Raw genomic sequence first — 21,184 nt, 5'->3', positions numbered from 1 at the left:
CAGGGCACGCACATCCTACTCCTATGAGCACCTCCGAGAGGCTGGTTCATGAACTTCATCCGGCGGGTCTTGAGATTGACGAAGTCACCATAGACGCCTGCTATCGACGGGAATATCGCCTCGCACTCAAGAATATTTTCACCTTTTGACTCGAGGGGTTTTTGGTCCAAAACTCAGTATTACTCGATTCAATACTTTTTAGCCAAAACAACTTGTATAATGAACTCAAGGGCACTTATCTAATTATCCTTGAAAAACAAGTCAAATCTGACAGGCTAAACGAAACCTAAGGCAGGTTACCTTTTCCTTTCGTTTTTTTTTGAGTTGCTTTTTTTTCTCTGTTGTCATATTTATTTATATATATTCTCTCCTTTATTTTTAAATTTATATTTGTGTTTCATATTCATTTTTATTTGTATTTTTTTCCTTTCTTTCTACTTAGTACCGAGCTAACAAAAATGATAATTCACCTAATTATGTGTTAAAGAACCATGTGCTCTATTAAATATATGTCTTAGCTATATATCGCCCCCCCAAATAATGTCTTGGCTTCGTTTACAGCTTCTTCAATCCATGCAGGTAAGATTCCTTCTCCAAATTTTACAGATCACTGAATAAAATAATGACCTATTTGACGCTAACACTGCCAATCCGCGACACTTTTTTTCGAAACGGATGACGAACATAATTAAGAGTAAAAAATGAATGAAAATGTAGCATGCATGTAAATAAGAAAACAATCGCTTTCTAGGTTTTATGTGAATTTATCTCTTGTTGTACTTGTACCTGCACTTGGCAGCCTCGCTGGGAGGATCCCGGGGGGCGGGGGATGTGTCGCGGCATCCATGCGTGCGTTGGTGCACACCTGCAGGAGCACTGACCGCGCCACCCGCTTTTGGCCGGCACGGCACACCGCACACCCTGGCACAGAGGAGAGGAGGGGAGACGTCGACGCGATGGTCAGCAGCGTCAGAGGCACATGAGCCGGGGCAGAGTACGTCCGCCATGGCCGCCTGCACTGCACACGTACCTGCACGCACGAGTGGGTGCACGTCCGCACTTATTGCTCCCGTACCACCGCGCGTACCATCCTGCCTGCCTATCGATTCTCTTCCGCGCCACACGGACCAAACAGGGCGGCCATCTACCTGGCTGCCACTTCCGCATACACACTGGCCAGTCGATCGGAGTGAGCGCGCCGGCGACAGTTTCCGTCACTTCAACGTTGAACTGCTGCTACATATATATGCTCCAGTACTCATGTCTCCGTGATCTTAGGGCATCTCCAACCGAGTGACCCAAACGGATGCGCTGGGCCGTCCGTTTTGGACCGTTTAGGTGGCCGAGCGGACGCGTGGACGGAGCCCCGCGTCCGCGCGTCCGTTTGGGTCGCGCGCTGCGTCCAACGCGGAAGATTTGGGTCGCGTCGCGTATGGTAGCTTTTTGCTTGTTAATTCACTATAAACGCCAAAATAAATTATATAAAATATATAAAATAGTTCAAATGCTCAAAATTTATTACACAGTACATTGTCCACGTAATCAATGATAAAGTATTATTCAAATAAAATGTAAAAACGATACAAATGCTTTAGGCTTCGGGATTTCCTTCATCATTGTTGTTGTTTGCAGCATTGTTGCCTACATGCTGCCATATGTGCTCGACCAAATTAGCCTGCAGCTGGTTGTGTACAGCTAGATCTCGAATTTCATGGTGCGCATGAAGAATGTCCTGGAATGATGCCGGACCACCTTGAGGAGTAACCAACTCTCTCTGGCCTTCCCACTCATTATCAAAGAGTGAATCATCCCGCTCTACCTCAACAATTATGTTATGCATGATTACACAAGCGGTCATCACCTCCCACAGAGTTTGCATATCCCAGGCTCTGGCAGGGTGTCTGACGATAGCCCAACGAGCTTGGAGGATGCCAAACGCCCGCTCGACATCTTTTCGGGCTGCCTCCTGCTCTTTTGCAAACCTTGCCTCCTGCTCTGAGTTGGGTTTTCGGATTGTCTTCACGAGTGTAGCCCAAGGTGGATAGATACCATCAGCAAAATAGTACCCATTGCCATGTACAACTTGCCTAACTACGATACAATGTCTTGCCGTGTACGTCAAGGATCCGCCTTCCATCTATGTCGTACTGGATCCGGATACCTTATGGGCCTCCACGGATCCGGCCTCCTTCGTAGGTCGGTTGAGATCCGGCTCCCCGCTCCTGGGCTGGACTTCATCCTTCATGATCTACATCAACTGGGCCGCCCGATAGGCCACATGCCACATCACCATTTGTGGGCCACCCGGGCTTGCCGGATCTAGGCCATGCCGTTGATATACCCATAAAGTATACCCACAACAGTAGCCCCCGAAGTTCTCCAAGATTCATCATTTCTCCGACTTCAATCAACCTGATCCGAAGAGAATCTTGAAGAGCTTCCAAAACTTTCTTGTTTCCGACTTCATTCAACCGGAAATCATTGTCCTTCTATGACTATATCTTCAGCGGATTTTTCGCGTGCGCTGAAATGAACTTCCTTTTTCCCCGTGCTAAATTTTCGGAGATGCAAATCTTTAGCCGGAAATTTCGGAGATTGCCCAGTTCTAGTTACCGCTACCTCGATTTCACCGCTTTAACCTAAGACACGTGGCGGCCATCCAACGGTCTGACCGTTCCGTTTCCGCCGTTGGATCCGGCTCACGAATCTCCGCGCGTGGCCTATAAATACCCGCGACGACGGTAAGTTCTTCATTCGTTTCACCGCAAACTTCACTTCATCTTCTTCCTCCCGCAGCGCTGCCGGCCGGATCTCAGCTCCGACGAGCTCGCTCACAGAAAGCTTCGTCTGCCGCCACTCCAAGGCCAATCTCGACCCGAGATCGTCACGGTTGATCGGGAAATCTGATCCGCCGCCGATTTGTGGTCAAGCGGAGGTTATTGCACCAACTCCGACGACCTCACCTTCGTCGGCGCGCCGAAGAACCACCGCACCATTAACGATATGTTCGCCGGACTTATAGAAGAAGAGGTAGCTTAGACTTAGGCTAGTTCCGGCTTACTTAGCTTATCACATTGGTGCAGCCGCACTAGTAGGAAAAGCCTTATAGGTGAATCTTATTTTTGTGGCGCACTGGACGAATATGCGCCACAGAAAGTTCTTTTGTGGCGCACCTGCTTGGTGCGCCACAAAAATAGCTTATTTTTGTGGCGCAGCGAAGATTGGTGCGCCACAGAAACAAGAAGGGGCCCACACCCTGCCACCCCTAATCATAGATTCCACTATAACTGTGGCGCACAGGCGTCGTGTACCACAGAAATAAACTGTTCAGTGGCGCACACGGTGTGGTGCGCCATAGAAATAACTTTTTCTGTGGCGCACTAGTTATGGTGCGCCACAGAAATAGTGGAACTTATATCATGCCCCGTACCCTCCCCACGCCCGTTCACCTCCGCGCGCCCCCACCTCTCCCCTCTCCTCCGATCCCTACCGCCGCGCGCCGCCATGGTGAGCGCTGGCGTCGCCGTCGCCTTCCTCCGCGAGGGCCGCATGCCGCCACGCTCCTCCCATTCCCGCCACCTGCAGCACAAGCTGCCGCTACGGCGAGGAGGTGTCGCCGCATCAAGGTGGAGTAGGGGCCGGCGTCGCGTCATGGTGGAGGAGCCGCCGCGTCCTCCTCATCCTCCACCCCTGCCGTCATCGTCAACCTCCTCCTCCACCCCTGTCATTGGTGAACTCTCTCCCCTCCCCTCCCCTCCCTCTTAATTCGTCTCCCGCGCGAGCACAAGGTGCTCGACGAAATGCTCGTGTGCTATTGCTGTCATTGTTGATGTCATTGTTGCTGTCATTGTTGTTGTACATTGTCCTGGTGAACTACTGTTGCTAGCTTGCTGTCATTGTTGCTGTCATTGTCCTGGTGAACTACGGTTGCTAGCTTGCTGTCATTGTTGTTGCTGTCATTGTCCTGGTGAACTACTGTTGCTATTGCTTGTGTGTGCATGCTCTAAATGGTCAAATGATCATCATGTGCTAGTGATTTACTTACTGGCTCATTGCTCATGCATTTTACTTAATGTCCTATGCTATTGCTATGTCTCTGTAGCTTCTCACCATGTATTGGTGACCTGCCTTGATGCTTCCATAGCATCCTGGTATGATTGTTGTTGCCTAATTCAATTATCTGAAAAGGTTTTCTTTATTGATGTCAGATAATTAGATGAACTCCTTATGCAGAGTAATGATTCCTTTGATGTGTTATTGAAGCTTGGATGGAAGCCAACTACTGTTGGGTACCCTAGCTTTGTTTTGAACTCAACTGAGTAATGATAAATTTCTAATTCTTGTTGGCTTGGATGAATTTATGGTTGATGTAACCTCAGCAGTGGTTCACTGGTGTGATTGCTTGTGCTGTGCTATGTTGTGACCTCATTAGCTCTTGCTACTGCCACTGGTTGCATCTCATAGTTGGATAATTGGTGAAAATAGAGATATTCACAGTAGGGAATCATGTAAATGAATGCCACTGTGGTATCCTTTGAAGAAAATGGGAAGTTTCTGATGGTTTAAAAGACTAGGTGATGCTAGGTTATTAAGTTGGATGTCAAGGTTGGTTTTATCTGGTTAACTTGGATAGGCTATGTGTTCTTGCTTACTTATGCATATCCATCTCTACTGGATTGACTAGCTCTCAGGCTTGGCCTCTCTCTTGTCAGCATCACTTGGTTACTACCAAGTGATGAGTAATCCCTTATGGTACCCCAGCTTTGTTTTGAACTCAACTGAGTAATGATAAATTTCTAATTCTTGTTGACTTGGATGAATTTATGGTTGATGTAACCTCAGCAGTGGTTCACTGGTGTGATTGCTTGTGCTGTGCTGTGTTGTGACCTCATTAGCTCTTGCTACTTCCAGTGGTTGCATCTCATAGTTGGATAATTGGTGAAAATAGAGATATTCACAGTAGGGAATCATGTAAATGAATGCCACTGTGGTATCCTTTGAAGAAAAATGGGAAGTTTCTGATGGTTTAAAAGACTAGGTGATGCTAGGTTATTAAGTTGGCTGTCAAGGTTGGTTTTATCTGGTTAACTTGGATAGGCTATGTGCTCTTGCTTACTTATGCATATCCATCTCTACTGGATTGACTAGCTCTCAGGCTTGGCCTCTCTCTTGCCAGCATCACTTGGTTACTACCAAGTGATGAGTAATCCCTTATGGTACCCCAACTTTGTTTTGAACTCAACTGAGTAATGATAAATTTCTATTTCTTGTTGGCTTTGATGAAAATAGAGATATCCACAGTAGGGGATCATGTAAATGAATGCTACTGTGGTATCCTTTGAAGAAAAAGGACTGTTTCTGATGGTTTTAAACGGCTAGGTGGTGCTAGGTGATTAAGTTGGCTACCAAGACTTGTCTCATCTGGTTAGCTGGGATATGCTATGTGTTGTTGCTTGTTTAGGCATATCTATCACTTACTGGATTTACTGGATTTACTGGTTCTTGATTGGCCTCTCTTTTGCCAGCATCACTTGGTCTATATACCAAGTGATGAATAATCCCTTTGGAGCATCTGCTCCATGCATGCTATGTGTGTTTGAGCATCTTGACTTATGTCACCATGGTTGCTTGGTTTGTTGGTGTTTTTGTACTTGCCGATGATTAGATGGTTGGTCGATCACTCGTACACTCGGGGGTGGAGCAAGTGAGCTCGGTGTGATGGCACAAATATCAATATTTTGTGCATCCTACCTGGCCTCACTTACTCCATCCCTGGATGTTAATATTTGTTTCGACCAACAAAGTATGAGGCATTCCATTTAGTTCATACTAGCTACTTCTTAATTGTATTGGCCTTTCTTCCATTATAGTGCCGATGATTAAATTGTTTGGTCACTTGTACACTCTGGGGTGGGGCCAGTGAGCCTGGTGCGATGGCACAAATATCAATCTCTTGTGCATCCTACCCGGCCTCGCCGACCCCATCCCCGAATGTTAATATTTCTTTCGACCAACAAAGTATGAGGCATATGATATCTAGTTGAGATACCACTTGGCTCTTTCTTCCATTTTAGTTCCGATGATTAGAATGTTTGGTCACCTATACGCCGCAATATACTTTGTAGACGGGCCCCCCTTTCCCCGGCCGCCGTTCCGTGAACGAGTCCTTGAAGAGACAATGACGCCGACCTGCCTCTCCGGCGTGGAACCACGCCAGTCCTAGCCGCCTCCCTATATTGTGGCTGCGTCTCCTGCGTTCTGCGCTTTTCTCCATGGCCGGACTACGATTGGACACACCGAGGGAATAATGATAATAGCCATCACCACTATCGTCAGACTCCACAGGTGTAGAGTACTTTGCAGCAGATGCCACTTTTCTTCTCCCGCCGTCTAGTACGTGAACGAGTCCTTGATGCAAAGACGGTGCCGGCCTCCCTAGCATCATGCCGACCCCTGTTGCCGCGCTTCAGGCCGTGTCTCACGCGACCTGCACTCTTCGCCTTCTTGCCCGGTAAACAAATAGACTAATCGTTGGAATAAGGAAGCCGATGACGGCCGATCGCAATCTAATCTTGCGACCGGCCGTCATCGGTTTCCTTATTCCAACGACCGATCTATTGGTTCACCGGGCAAGAAGGCGAGCAGCGGCGCGGGACACACGGCCTGAAGCGCGGCAACACGGGCCGGCATAATGCTGGGCAGGCCGGCACGGTCTTTGCATCAAGGACTCGTTCACTGGACGGCGAGGGAAGAAAAATGACATCTGCTGCAAAATGCTATGCACCTGTGGTGATGGCGATTATCATTATTCCCCCGGTGAGTCTAATCGTGGTCCGGCCATGGAGAAGAGCGCAGGAGACGCGGCCACAAGGGAGGCGGCTGGGACTGCCATGGTTCTGTGCCGGAGAGGCAGATCGGCGTTGTTGTGTCGTCAAGGACCCGTTCACGGAACGACGGCCGAGGAAAGGAGGCCCTTCTGCAAAGTATACTGCGGTATATACTGCAACTATGGTTTATGACCATAGTATTTGTGTTGACCAACAATGTATGAGGCACTTATTCCATTTTGTCATTCCATTTGCTTTGAGATTTTCAAAATGCCGATGATTACAATGTTTGGTCACCATACACTTGGGGGTGGCGTAAGTGAGCCTGGTAAGATAGCACAAATGTCAATCTCTTGTGCATCGGACTTGGTCTCACTTACGCCATCCCTGAATATTAATATTTGTGTTGACCAACAATGTATGAGGCATTTATTCCATTTCTCTTGTGCATCGGACTTGTTGGTCTCACTTTCTTACATTTATCATCATAGTAGGAACTGGATGAAGACCCCGATGCAAGCGAGCCTGGTGGGTAGAGAGGAGGGAGCAAAGGAGGAACCGGATGAAGACTACTTTGTATCTCGAAATTGTGAAATTTGTATGAATTAAGAGTTGTATGCAAAACATTTGACACTTGCCACTATATATGTATCTCGATCGGGCTCTAAGTACTGTGATGATGATGTATAATGTTGCTATGTTATATGTGTCCATATTATACACTACAAGAAAAGTTGCCATGGCCGACGAAGTTGAAGTCGCGCCGTGGTTGCTGGTGTACCATGGCCGACGATTTTTGGTCCCTCCGTGGTGCATGTCAAAACTTTTTTTTCTCGTTTTTGAGGCCACCTACCCCGACGAAAGCGGCCAAAACGTCGCGTATGGTGGCCCGGGACGTGGTGCATCTCGAAATCTCGGGTTCGCCGGCCGAGTCAACGCAAATCCGCACCGCCGAGGGATGTAGGGCCCGGATGGCAGCCTCTCCGGCATTGTTTTTTTCTCGATCGCGCCATCTCGTTCAACGTTCTCCGATCGAGCCGTTTACGATGCAGGATCATGGGTCCCGCATGTCATCCTCTATGAACCAAAATTCTTTCTATTCTTGGATTTTTTGACCCCCGATTTCGGCTACTTCCTTTTTCTTTTGATCCCTTGCCGCCTTGGAAACGTTGAGACCGCTGCTGCTAAATGGGACCCGCATGTCATCCTCTATGTGCAATCAACTTTCTTTTCTTGGAGTTTTTTTTGGCACCTCAAATTTGGTCACTTGCCTTTTTCTTTCGATCCCCTGCCGCCTCTCAAACGGTGATACCGCTGCTGCTAACTGGGACCCGCATGTCATCCTCTATGCACTATAAAACTTTCTTTTCTTGAATTATTTTTGGCACCTCATATTTGGTCACTTTCCTTTTTCTTTCGATCCCCTGCCGCCTCTCAAACGGTGATACCGCTGCTGCTAAATGGGACCCGCATGTCATCCTCTATGTACTATAAAACTTTCTTTTCTTGGAGTTTTTTTTGGCACCTCAAATTTGGTCACTTGCCTTTTTATTTCGATCCCCCGCCGCCTCTCAAACGGTGATACCGCTGCTGCTAACTGGGACCCGCATGTCATCCTCTATGTACTATAAAACTTTCTTTTCTTGAATTATTTTTGGCACCTCATATTTGGTCACTTACCTTTTTCTTTCGATCTCATGCCACGTTTGAAACGTTGAGGAACCTGCAGGCTCATGGGACCCGCATGTCATCCTCTATGTACTATAAAAGTTCATTTTCTTGGTTTTTTTTCACCCTCCGATTTTTGGCAATTTCTTTTTTCTTTTGATCCCCTGCCGCCTCTCAAACGGTGATACCGCTGCTGCTAAATGGGACCCGCATGTCATCCTCTATGTACTATAAAACTTTCTTTTCTTGAATTATTTTTGGCTGCTCATATTTTTTCACTTGCCTTTTTCTTTCGATCCCCGCCGCCTCTCAAACGGTGATACCGCTGCTTGCTAAATGGGACCCGCATGTCATCCTCTATGTACTATAAAACTTTCTTTTCTTGAATTATTTTTGGCTCCCGATATTTTTTCACTTGCCTTTTTCTTTCGATCTCATGCCACGTTTGAAACGTTGAGAGACCTGCTGGCTCATGGGACCCGCATGTCATCCTCTATGTGCTATAAAAGTTTCCTTTGTTGGATTTTTTTTCACCCTCCGATTTTTGGCTTGCCTTTTTCTTTTGATCCCTCGCCCCTTTGAAACGTTGAGTAAGTCTGTTGGCTCAAGGGACCCGCATGTCATCCTCTATGTCCATCAACTTTCTTTTCTTGGATTTTTTTCACCCCCTAATTACTAGCTACTTTCTTTTTCTTTTGATCTCAAGCCGCATTACAAACATTGAGACCGTCGTCTGCAAAATGGGACCCACATGTCATCCTCTATGTACAATAAATCTTGGATTATTTTTGGCTCCTGATATTTGGTCACTTGCCTTTTTCTTTCGATCTCATGCCACCTTTGAAACGTTGAGTAAGCTGCTGGCTCATGGGTCCCGCATGTCATCCTCTACGAAAGATAAAAGTTTCCTTTCTTGGAGTTATTTTTGACCCCTAATTTCTGGCTATTTGCCTTTTTCTTTTGATCCCCTGCCCCCTTTGAAACGATGAGGACGCTCGTTGGCGGGTCGGTCCCACATGTCATCCTCTATGAACAATAAAAGTTTCCTTCGGTAGATTTATTTTTGACCCCTAATTAATTTCCGGCTATTTCTTTTTTTTCTTTTGATCCCCTGCCGCCTTGGAATTGTTGAGAATGCTGCTGCCTCATTTTTCTTTTGTGTCTGTGCCGCCTTGGAAACGTTGAGACCGATGCTACAAAATGGGACCCGCATGTCATCCTCTATGTACAATAAAGTTTCTTTTCTTGGATTATTTTTGGCTCCGATATTATGTCACTTGCCTTTTTCTTTCGATCTCATGCCGACTTTGAAACGTTGAGGATGCTGCTGCCTCATGGGTCCCGCATGTCATCCTCTCAGAACGATAAATGTTTTCTTTTCTCGTATTTTTTTACCAACTGATTTTTGGCTTTTTTTTATTTTCGATCCCCTGCCGCCTTTGAAACGTTGACGACGCTGCTGGCTCATGGGTCCCCGATGTCGGCCTCCCCGTACAAGAAACATGTGATATTTTATTTTGCAGACAATAAACGTTGTATTTCGCTCTGAGCTATTGCAAACGGATAAATTAAATCTTTATATCTACATAAACAAACTTATATGTTGAATCTCCTTGTTTTTTGTTTTTGCGAAGCATAGGACTTTCCTGTTTTTTTTTTGAGAAAAATTCGACCTTTCCTGTTTTGGAGTGGGCTGAAATTGTACGAGTCAAAAGGCCCAGCAGGATAGTTCGAAGGCCCAGATGTCCAGATACAACCCAATTGAAATCTTTTTTTTCTTGGATTTTTTTTCACACCCTGATTTCTGGCTACTTCATTTTTCTTTCGGTCATGTGCCGCCTTGGAAGCGTTGAGACCGCTGCTATAAAATGGGACCCGCATGTCATCCTCTATGTACAATAAAGTTTCTTTTCTTGGATTATTTTTGGCTCCTGATATTATGTCACTTGCCTTTTTCTTTCAATCTCATGCCGACTTTGAAACGTTGAGGAAGTCTGCTGGCTCATGGGTCCCGCATGTCATCCTCTATGAACAATAAAAGTTTCCTTTGTTGGATTTATTTTTTTCCCCTAATTTCTGGCTATTTGCCTTTTTCTTTTGATCCCCTGCCCCCTTTGAAACGATGACGACGCAGCTGGCAAGTCGGTCCCACATGTCATCCTCTATGAACAATAAAAGTTTCCTTTGATGGATTTATTTTTGACCCTAATTAATTTCTGGCTATTTCCTTTTTTTCTTTTGATCCCCTGCCGCCTTGAAATAGTTGAGGATGCTGCTTCCTCATGGGTCCCGCATGTCATCCTCTCGGAAAGGTAAATGTTTCTTTTCTTGAATTTGTTTACCAACTGATTTTTGGCTTATTTTTTCTTTCGATCTCCTGCCACCTTTAAAACGTTGACGACGCTCGCTGGCTCATGGGTCCCCAATGTCAGCCTCCCCATACTGCAAATCCTCTTTACGCAAAGGTTGTATTTCTAGATAGATAAGGTGGATTCGAATCTGCCATGGTTCGAGCAGCTCGGGTAAGCCTTCTTGCATCGATTAATGGAAGTAGTGTATAGCAAGGTCAAGACATGTTGCTCGGTGTAATGAATCTATTTGAATCATGTTGTGGGTTCAATCCGATAGTTCTCTAACAGGTCAGCCAAAATAGAAATTAAGTTTTTTTCTAAAACGGAAATGCAAATTAAGATGAACACAAACATTAGTTATCATAATAGCTGATCATACATACATACTTGCTAAGAGCAAAAGCTTGCCGAGTTTTACCACCCATACAATTAATTAGCAGTTCAGATAAGATAATCTTATATAAGTATAACTACAAATGCATTTGCTAAGGGCTCATGGGGCAACAGAACTAGACAACCGCGAACTTTATGACCAGCATGTCACAGCGGCATCGAAAGATCTTGACCTTCAACTTTGATCCAATGCGAAGTTTGGCACCATCAATGAACTTTTTCCACCTGGAAGTAACAGCCAAGCGGCCATCTGTGGGACTGACGGAGTACCGTCCCTCCACGGTGAGACCTTCACTCTCCATGACGAGGAAAATCTTGCCCCTTCGGCCAACATTGAGATCCTTGGCGATACTTTTAGGCAATTTCTGATTCAAAGCAAGAGATACCACCAAAAATTAGTCAATGGCACCAATGCACTGAACCATGTGAGACTTTGAGCAGAGAAGACAACAAGATAAGAGCAGTTATGCTGTCATATACTCACGAACATACACTACTGCAGAATAGCTTACCAGCGACGGGCTCGAAAGGCCTATTAGTGACGGGCAAGGCGCCCGTCACTGGTAACTCGTCACTGGTAACAGGTTACTAGTGACGGGCAAGTGCCCGTCACTGGTAATTGTTTACTAGTGACGAGTCGTTTATTAATGGTCGTCGCTAGTTAATTGTCATGGGTAGCGCACTATGATCTTAGCAGCGACGGAATCTTTGGTACCATGGTAGTTTGCCCGTCACTAGTAAATATTTAAGGAATAAAAAAAATATTGCATTTGCACATCGATAATACAATATGATCAGACACTCATAGATAGCAAAATACGATCACATGTACTACAAAGTGGAATTAACATCCATAGAACAATATCCAAAATAAATTTGCTTTCATTTCAAATCCAAAATAAATTTGCTTTCATTTCGAAAGAACTAAGGCTAAAATTAAAATCATCCAATTCTTCTCAAACGTCAAACCTTCTACCACCCATGACTCGTCAGTTGCAGCTGCTACCTAGAAAAAGCACATCCTAAACAAACAGTGGCATTGATTAGGCAGCGGACCAACAGGCATTTAGCGGCAGCCAGACAACATATCAATTCACTTCATAGTTCACGCCTGGCACCAGCCAACTTGAGCTTTTCAACAGTCATCTGCATGGGATAGAAAATACAACATTTTAGTAATAGAACAACTGGTGCTGCCAAGTATGATAACAAAAAGTATCAATACTATAAGAGAAAACTGAGATGCTAATTTGCTACATACAAAATGATTACGAAAGTTCAACCCAGCTGAGCCGAACCATCCAACTGACCCAAACAAAATCCTTCATCCTTCCGACCAAAAAAATGGTTTATCAACACAGCAAAAGTTTAAGCTAAAAAAATGGAGCTTTGGCCCTTAGCTCAATCTGAACCATGTGACTGCTCACAACAGCCCGAAAAGAGACAACCTAGACTTACGCATATTGCATATCCTGATTAAAAAGGGTGAATTAGCACAAGCAGATTTAGTAATGTAGCATGAAAAATTGGTATAGTCTGGACAATGACATTCCTAGGCAAAACAATAATAGACCAGATTTGCTTTAATGGTACCGCGGAAGCATATGAAGCAGAACAAAGTGACATAACACATTGCTTATAGGCTGTACAGCACATGATTTGAAAGAATAAACATGGAACGGGGAGCAACATGTGGTAAGTAAGCACAGGCAAGAATTTTGGTACTTTAAACTACAGTCTGAGCAGCAGCGAATCTTTCAGGTACTACACCCTTACATGAAATTGTACTTGTTGGTATATTACAGTCCAAGTAATTGAACTGGTAAATTTAAATAGGATCCTTAATGACACTACTAAGTTTGAGCAATTTAAGCAGGCGTGCAGCAACCAATGAGCTAGCGCTATGTACTTGTCAATAGATAAATGAGCCATTGTAAGATTGCAGTATCAGGTCAGGATTGCTCGAAGGTAAAATGAGGGGAGTGCCACAAGGTCACCAGCAAGCATGCATACTGATATGTGAGTCATGAACAAATAGTAATGCCCTATACCTCAGCCAAGGATCCTGCATGCTTGTTCAATTGGGTTGCAGCCGCCTTTGTGCGTGAATCATGAACCTCTGGCGAGTCATCACCACCATAGAAAAGCCCAGATTTGGAGGTGACCTCTGTGTTGATGATTTTTGCGAAAATTTCTTGGATGCGTGTAAACTCTTTCTTCCTTTCAAATGGATTGAACTCCAAATGGGTACCGAACAATTGAATGTCAACACTTTTGTTTAAATTCTTACTGCTCCCTCACAAATATGTCCATATGGTAGCGAGATGGTAGCCACATGACACGCTGTCCTGTTGCTTGTGTGCAACTAACCTCTGTATAATGCTTAAAGTGTACACGGCCTTTACCTTTTCTTGGCACAATTCCACCTCTTAAACTATGTTCAAAGAGAGCATCATCCAGAATCTGTTTCAATACGGTGTAATCCCTTTTCGCCTTGTTTTTTAGTGAATCCAAGTAAAAAGCCTTGCATTCCTTCACCATGAGAATTATCAGAACCCAGTGACCCCTGCGCAAACATGTGAACAACCCAAGTTCATCAATCCTTCATCAATAATAAACATCCCGGTTCAGTGCACATTCACAAACTAGATCAAAATGAAGGAAATTTGATTTAATTAAGACTGTGTATGACTATAGGCGTTTATGCTACTTTGAGAATGATCAATTGATGCAACTCTCGAGATCATGCTAAGCTAATCTGATGCCTATAATTTCCATCTTCACTCAACTAGAACTTACTTAGTATTTGAAAATCCAACATAATTTTCTTCAAGACTGTATATATATGCTGCAAGTACGGATAGCGCGGATGTCCATGATACAAAATTATGAGTTCCTTTTTTTTGTGGCGCCATGCTTTGGGGGCACATATTGTGAGACCGGCTATTCCAAAAAAAATCTAAAATGAAGCGCCTCTGCGTTGGTGCTTCCCAACTTCATCCCTCTACATTGCATATCACTAGCCAGTACTCAAGAAGCCTACATTTCCATCCAAATCAAGTTAGTTGGTGTGTCTTAATAGGCGTTTTGGCAGATTCAATATCATGGCCTGACTTGTTTTACTAATAACAGTAGGTAAAGAAGTACTAAAGCTCATTAAGAAGTATAGGAGAACCCATTACATGTCATGACTTACGTTGGATTGTAGGGCACTAGTATGTATTTCTTGTCCTTGTTCTTTTGCAATGCAGGAAAGATGCACTCTGTCAAAATAATCTCAAAACCTTCATCGGAGCTTCGGTTGTTGTCGTGCATGTGATAAGGATCAGCAATTCCAACATTGGCAAGTTCTTTATTCTGTCTAGTCTCTCTGACTAGGTACAGTGCCCATAGCCTGACAAGAGAGGACTCAAGCAAATCTAGGTTGAATATTCTGAAGATCTCCGGAAACTCCAGATAAAACTTGTCTGCTGGATATTTGGTAACGAAGTGGTGGTAATCCTCTGGAACCCTGGCCGTGTAATGTGAGGCTTGACCTTCATGCCGTTCCAGCTCTCTAATATTCTCATGCAGGGCCTTCATATCGATAGAAAGGCTCTCGAACTCATCCTCTGGAACCAAGCGCTCACCACGGATATGATGTTTCCGCCATTTACCACTTTCTCGCTCTCCTTTTGCGTTCGTTGATCCGTAGGACAATGATTTTCTCAACCTTTGCTCCTTTTTCTCCGTCTTGTCTTTCTTCTTCTTACTTCTTACATGTTGCGGTTCTGGAGATGTCGCCTCATCAGGAGAGTTCCTTTTTTTTGTGGCACCATGCTTGGGGGCCACATATGAATTGGACCCAACCCCTTGGTCTTGGTCCATGGCATCCTCCTCGCCTTGAACGCCACCCAGGTCCTCATATGTTAGAGGTGCGCGGATACCTACTTCATGTGCTTGGGGTGGTTGCCTTGCTCAAGTACTCGTGAGGTTGCGCGAGTGGATTTCCCTACCAACTTTATCGCATCCTTTGGCCACTTCATGACATACCCCTTGCATTGTCCTAGTTTATTGCAACCTGGTTCGGGGTGGCGGCCATCAACATCCAAATCGACGAAGGGCTCAAGCACCTTGTTCACATCAACCTTTGCCATGTCTGGTGGTAAATCCACACAGTGCAGCTTGCTCTCCTTGGTCATTGGATGCACTCGCCCGTGTGCAACCGTCACCATCTTCCCATCCTTCATGGGTGCCAAAAGATGGCAGGGAGTAAGGTCCTGCGAGACATAAGTTGCAACAAGGAATGTTAGATTACAAAGAATTACAATGTTGGTGTCAACAAATTTTATTCACATCTATACACTTACAGTGATGTCATCTATTGGATTCAGCGGCCCCATTGGGATGCGTGAGACAGACGCGTTGCTGCTGATCTGTCCACAAATATTGGGTTGAGGATGCGCACCATGAGTGATCGACAGATTGGTATTTAACTGTGTATGTGCGTCACGAGGGGTCAAAATATTTGTGTTTGGATGCATGGGTTGATGTCCTTGTTCCGCCAATATACGCCTCACCGTCTCCGCGGCAACCTCCTCGGCAACCGCCGCCACCCGTTTGTCAAATTCAACTTGCAAGCGGGCGGTGGATCCGGCTTTCCTTCTTTGGCGGCCAACCTCCTTATCTTCGGGAAAAAATACCTTCCAAGGAGCCCCATTCCCCACGCCTCTCACACGGCCTCGATGTTCCACCCCACCAAGAGCCTTTCCAAGAGGATCCTCCCATCTCTCACGATCAACTGAGTCTAGGGAGCTCTGAGTTTGAGGTTTCTGCATCAAGTTTTATTTAAGTTGGTTTCCAAGTATTTGATGCATAAAAATTAAATAAATTACAAATAAATATGGTTTAAAGCTTACCATGAGCTTATCATGCACATCCACAAGTTTAATGGATTTGAAGACCGGTTCCCCCGTCACCGGGTCATAAGATGCACGGGCCCTCACAAAATCCCTTCCTCGGCCTGCCTCAATGTAGGAGAAAGGGGGTTCTTTCCTAGCTGCTCTTGCAGCTGCGTCCTCCTTGTCCCATTTTGGCTTCTTCCCTAAATAACCACGGGTGCCCGGTTTGTGGTCCAAGTGTGCTCTTCTCCCGCATTTTCTTTCCCCAAGAGCTCTTCTTCTTGAAATCATCATCCGAGTGACTTGTAAGGAATTGTTTCCAGTCCTCCTCTTCTATTTGTGGCCATTTCTTCTTGATCACATCCTCAAAATCTTTGTCCTTAATATTGTTCGCTGTGTTTCGCCATGTATTCAAGGCTTTGGTCATCATGCCGAGTGCTCTATGTTGAACCTGTCTTTTCATTTCATCATCTTCAAAGGTATACCGGTTGAAGAGCCTCTTGAAGAGCATTCCTCTCAGGTTCTCCTTATCCTTTCCCCTTATGTTCGTGCATGTGATCTTCACAGTTTCACGAACGATGCAGCCTACAGCAATACTAAAACCCTTGGCATGCTTGAGAGGGCTGACAGGAACTCCTCTTTCATCAATTTTAGTGATTTTGAAGGTATCATTAGTCAACATGTTCGGTTTCCTAGGCTTGCGGGCCTTTTTTTTTTCCTTCGATGGCTGTTCTTGTGATGTAGTTTCTTGTGCGGTATCTTCTTCATTTCCAGAAGCATGAGGTAAATCTGAATCATCACTTGATGAGTCGTAGCTTTCAGAAGACTCTTCCATTCCTACAAACAGTTTGAAAATATTTCATTGATGAGCCACTTGACAACTTAAATATTTCATTTCTCATACTCTATGTGACCACGGAAAATTGATCTGAAGGTTCATACCTACAGAATTGGGTGTTTAGAACACTGATCACCAAGTCAAACCACCTTGACCAAATCAGCTTGCAGATCAATGCCTCTTCAATCAAACCTACAAAGATACACGAGATAGCAATGGGAGAAAATAGTGAAACTACAGAAATAAACGAGATATCAATGGAAACCACGTGATATTTCTATTACAATGGGAGCTCCCTCAGTTCACCACCGACATTGCGGAAGGATTCATCTGCAGGAAAATCCATGCTTAGTTACGATAGTGCAACAAAAAACTGCTAATTGAGGAACACCAGGTGCAAAGCTACACATGAAGGTCCGACACAACTAAATGCATGCCTTTGTTAACACGAAGTGACATTTATACTGGAAACCAGATCACACAAGTCATAATGGATACTGTACAAGTTTTGATACTCTCACCAAGTCAATCAGGGAGCCAAATCATGTTACGACTATAAACTCAATCAGGGAGCCAAATCAATTAAGGATTACTCTTTTCGTCCCTAGTAGCACAACGCTGTCAAGAATACAAAGAAGGGGATGTAGGATTTCCCGCAACAGCCAAACGTATTCATCTCTCTTCCATCTTATCTCTATACTTACCAATCTTTTGCTTTTAGAATGTTACAAACAAACTAATCGAATGAATTAGAAGACTTACATTCAGAACTGGATTTTCAGATTTAGCTAATCTACCTTTAGTGGGCATATAGCGCCTTGTGTATTTAGTTGCTAATCTCCAGCACTTTAGAGTTGTATGCATAACTTCTTTTAAAAATTAATAAAAATAAGACAGACTAGACTAGGTTTACCATTTTTCAAACTTGGTAAAAAATATCGAACGACCCTGGTGCAGCATACTAGTGACCAGCGACGGGCAAATACAAGGACCCGTCACTAGTATTTTATGAAATTACTAGTGACGGGCCAGGGGTAGTTTACCGTCGGTAGTATATCTCTACAGCCGTGTGCAGACCTTTACCAGTGACGGGCATAATGTCGCCCGTCACTAATACATATTACCAGTGACGTGCATGTTTTTGCCCGTCACTAATGTGCTGGAGGCTATAAGCAATTCTGCAGTAGTGATAGCCTTCAGATGCGTCCTGGTCACCACACGGGTGGCCACATCAATGAGCTGAGACCTCGGTGATCTGGCTGGGGCAGGTGCAGGAGCCTGGGCTGGTACACGAGCTGGTGCTGATGCAGGAGACTGGCCGGGCAGGTGCGGTAAACGGTGCCTCTAGAGGAACCGGTGCCGATGCGGGAGACCGTTGGGCGGGTGCGATGAACGGTGCAGCTAGAGGAACCAGTGCTCGATGCGGGAGCCTGCTGGGCAGGTGTAGTATATGGGGCCTCTACGGGAACCAATGCTGATGTAGGGGACTGCCGGGTAGATGCGATGAACGGAGCTAGTACGAGGAACCGGTGCCGATGCGGGAGAGTGGGAAGCCGGTGCCGGTGCTGGTGTGGTTGCCCTTTGTGACATCCGCTCATGTTCCATCAGGGGATCTGCAGCTTTGATCATGTTAAACCCGAGCAAGCTAGAACAGAGGGAATGGTTTAGAACAACTGCTCAGAACGGTTATCAAAAGATATGAGTAGAAAAAAGTTACATATTATATATTTGGAAGTGTCTCCAACTCTGTAAGCAGTTACGTATATCTGCCCGTTTGAGTTTCTGATCCTCAGCTCGTCGCCCTTCTTCAGACCGTAGTCAAAAGCAAACTTTATCCAATCATGTCCATACAAACATGTGATGGCCTGCGTCTTGTAGACATACACCTCATAGACCGTGTAGGTGTTCATCAATTTGCCATTGCCATGCATAGTGAAAGACCCTTCATGCGGACACATCTGGTTAATCATAGGACGAAGTTCACAAGGTACGATCCGCATGTGAAAATTGATACAAATGTAAGAAGCAAGAAGACTAAAAACAAGACTTTACTATATGCCAATTCATGCTAAACCACTGAGAATACATACTGTAACTCTGTGAAGGAGCTACTAGAAAGGTAGATAGAGCCATAGGAGGTGTTATATGCGGGGTATGTACATGGGCCCGCCATATTCCCGCAAGCTCGGCATCGGGATGGTGAAGGAAACATGGGAGGTACTACTGGTGCGTAGCGCTGAATGTAAGTGGAAGAATTAGGTTGTGTAAAGTGCATAGTTCAGAGCAATGCAAATGTTGACAAGCGAGTGCATAACACTATGTTACAACCTGAACAGTGAAAAATTAGTGTATGATGAATATAAGCATGCTAATTTGGTGTTTCCGAATTCCAAAAAGCATTAGACAGAGCCGGTGATAATATCAGACATAAATCATGGCATGTATATGTGGCTTAAGAAAATATACCCGAACCCTTGGATGGTTACGGCCCGGCTGGTCCTTGAACTTGAGCTTATATAAGCATCCAGAAGGTGGGGCTGACGAGTAACTTGGTGGCAGCCTCTGCAGATGCCTCATCGAGCAGCGGTTGCAATCCTTTTGACCAATGAAGGGTTAGCGATTTCAGACTGCATATGAAAATTGAAGAGCAACGGACATCAGCGAGTGATATATAAAATGAATCTATGAGACACCGATGCATATAGTGCTTGGATGTAAGTGTAAGAATAGGTGTGTGTGTTTCTGAACTATTGGTAAGCATTAGACAAAGCCGGCAATAAACGAGACAAAAATCAAATCATGTATGAGGATTAAGAAAATATACCGCTTACTCGAAAAGGGTACCACCCGAGTGGCCCGTGGCCTTGTGCTTGAGGAGGTTTTCGGAAGATGGTGGCGGCACCATCGTCTTCACAGCAGCCTCATCGGGATCATTTTTTATCCATTTGAGTAGAGGCACGAAGTTTCATCCTGCATATGAATAGCAACGAGAACTCATCATTGATATTTAATAAATCTATGAGATAGACTGATGCAAATAGTGCGGGTGTAAGTGGAAGAATAGGGTTGTGCATAGAGAACAGTTGACAACAATGCAAATGATTACAAAAGAAGCCAATGGAAATCAACGGTTTATATACTGGATGAGACAGATCGAAAAGTGAAAAATTAGTGTATGATGATTGTAAGCAAACGCAGTGTTTCTGAACTTTTGGTAAGCATTAGACAAAGCCAACAGTAATTAAACAGATAATAATGAAATCATGTATGTGGATTAAGAAAATATACCAGATTCATTAAAAGGTCACCACCCGGCCAGCTGGCCCATGGCCTCGTGCTTGTAGAGGTTTTCGGAAGATGGTGCCGGCACCATCGTCCTCACAGCAGCCTCATTAGCCTCATTTTGCATCCACTTGAGTAAAGGCGCAGCAGTTTCGACTCGCATAAGAATGGGAACAGATCTCAGCAGTGATATTGAATGACTCTGAGACAGACTGATGCATATAGTGATGGATGTAAGTGGAAGGGTATGGCCGTGTATGGACAACAGTTCACAACAATGCAAGGGTGTGTTCGGTTCTGAAACAGCATGGAATGGAATGGAATGGTTCCATTTCAGAGGAATGGAATGGTTAAATTTTTGTTCGGTTGGGATAAATGGAGAGCGAGAAGAGATCGAGGTTAAACTAACCATTTGTCTCAAAATTGTAATTAACAATTGCAAATGACATTTTAATCTCAAAGTCGTAATTAACGGCGCCTAATGGTGCTCTTTTAATCTAAAAATCGTAATTAACATCATTTTTTGTTGGGTTAGGGGAACTGGAGTAGATGAACATTACTGTATGATGATTGTAAGCAAACGAATTTGGTGTTTCTAAACTTTTGGCTTCGAGATCTTATGGGTTTCAACTCTAGCCTACCCCAACTTGTTTGGGACTGAAAGGCTTGGTTGTTGTTGTTGTTGTTGTTGTAAACTTTTGGCAAGCATAGAAAAAACCGACAATAAACAGAGAAAAATCAAGGCATGTTTTGTGGATTAAGAAAATATACCATATTCATTAAAAGATCACCACCCAGCTGGCGCGTGGCCTTGTGCTTGTAGAGGCATTTAGAAGATGGGGGCGACATCAACATACTGGCAGCCTGATCAGCCGCAGTTTTGATCTTCCTTTTGAGTAAAGGCCCTAAAGTTTCAGTCTGCATATGAATAGCAAAACAAAAGGC

Source organism: Lolium rigidum, chromosome 3, assembly GCF_022539505.1.
Source record: "Lolium rigidum isolate FL_2022 chromosome 3, APGP_CSIRO_Lrig_0.1, whole genome shotgun sequence".
Classification (NCBI taxonomy): domain Eukaryota; kingdom Viridiplantae; phylum Streptophyta; class Magnoliopsida; order Poales; family Poaceae; genus Lolium; species Lolium rigidum.
This window is presented reverse-complemented; position numbering follows the sequence as displayed.